Source organism: Nannospalax galili, unplaced genomic scaffold (genome assembly GCF_000622305.1).
Source record: "Nannospalax galili isolate Female #2095 unplaced genomic scaffold, S.galili_v1.0 scaffold366, whole genome shotgun sequence".
NCBI classification, from domain to species: domain Eukaryota; kingdom Metazoa; phylum Chordata; class Mammalia; order Rodentia; family Spalacidae; genus Nannospalax; species Nannospalax galili.
Genome location: NW_008355168.1, coordinates 455,110 through 456,911, shown reverse-complemented (window position 1 = coordinate 456,911; position 1,802 = coordinate 455,110). Strand labels below are relative to the sequence as shown.

The following is a 1,802-nucleotide window of genomic DNA, read 5'->3' as shown; positions in this document are numbered from 1 at the left end:
CCAAAATTTTTTAAAAAATATTTTATTTATTATTTTTATGTATATATATATATATATATATATATATATATATATATATATATATATTATCTCATTTAATCCTCACAAGTCCCTCAGTGAGGTATTATGACATCTCTATTAAGCAGATGAAGAAACCACAGCTTGGACTGAGAATATTGCTCAGTGGTCAAGAGCACATACTGCTCTTCCAGAGGATTCAAGTTTAATTCCCAGCAACAACATCAGGCAGCTCACAACCACTTGTAACTCCAGCTCCTGGGAGATCTGATGCCTCTGGCTTCCACAGGCACCTTCACTCATGTACACATACCACACGCTGACCCACCGGAATACATTTTTAAAAAGCCAGGTGTGGTGGTGCATGCCTTTAATCCCAGCAGAGGCACAGGCAGGTGGATCTCTGTGAGACAGAGGCCAGTATGGTCTACATAGCAAGTTCCAGGCCAGTTGGGGCTACAAGGAGACTATGTCTTTTAAAAAAATCAAGAAAATTAAAAAGAAAAAGGAAAAAAAAAGAAAAGAAAAGAAAAGAAACTACAGCTTACCAAGGCCCCATAAGGTAAATCTAGGAGGTCTGAGCCCAGATCCACTTTCTTGACCCATTCAGCTAAGCTGTCAGGTGAGGTAGATATTAGAGCCTTGCAAGGGTCTGCATATGACCATAACCCTGGAACTAGCTGAGTCAAACACTCACCCCTTCCTCAACTTCTGGATGAAGAGGTAACACTTATGGTCAATGATGACAGTTCCCTGGGAACAGGCACACAGTGCATGACCCATAGTGTCTTAGTCATTTTTCTTAAGGATAGTCTTTGGCTGCCAAAGGGCTCTTCCGGGGTGAATGGGCTCTTTCAGGCAACGGACCCAGACCCAGCAGATCATGCTGGCTCAGACCAGAGTGAAGTGCCAGGAACCAAAAGCCATCAGAAGTTGTCAGTTTAATGTTGTCAAATGTCTCAATTACTTCCTTTATAGATCACCTGTTGTAAGTTATCCCTCCCTAGTTGACCTCATGTAAAACACCTTCCTGTATTATGTCTGTTAGCAAGCTTCCCACTACTGTGGAAAAATACCCAAACAATCCATGAAAAAGGAGAAAAGGTTAATTCTGGCTCACAGTTTCAGAGTTTTTATCCCATAGTCTCTTGGCCCTGTTACTTTAGGCCTGTGTTGATGCAGTATGTCACAGCAGGCCTTTGTGGTGAAGGACACCTGCTACCCCATGGCGTTAGGGAAATAAAGAGGTGAAGCAGGAAAGCACCAGTGTCCCCTGAAGACAATATGCCCATTAGCCCAACTTCTGTCCACTCAACCGTAACGTCTATGGACTCTGTCACCTCCCAATAGTGCCTGCCAACTGTTCTTAAGTCCTCAACACATGGCCTTTGGATGGCATTCAGGATCCAAGCAACAAAAGCTACTTTTCATACCCAAGTGTTTAGATTCACCTGGTTAAGTTTTGTGTAGTGTGGACTGAGTTCTATTTTTTCCCATATCAATAATCAATTATTGGAGCTTAAGGAGATAGCTAAGTTGCAAAGTGCTTGTCTTCCAAGCATGAAGACCTGAGCTTGAGCTCCAGAATCCACATTTCTAAAAGTCGGGTGTAGTTGGTGTGTGCTTGCAATTCCAGTGATGGGAAGGCAGATATGGGCACAATCCTGGGGCTCATTGATCAGACAGCCTGTGAATTCCAGGACAGAGAGAGACCCTGTCTCAAAAACAGAAATGAGAAATGGTTGATGGCACACAAGGAATAGCATCAGAGGTTGTTCTCTGGC

The 1,802-nt window shown here is 43.0% G+C and overlaps 1 pseudogene; it reads right to left on the bottom strand.

Annotated features, from left to right (window-relative positions):
* The window catches only part of LOC103749412, an 11,498-nt pseudogene extending 10,697 nt beyond the window's left edge, over positions 1-801 (bottom strand).
* Positions 802-1,802: the final 1,001 nt, after the last annotated feature.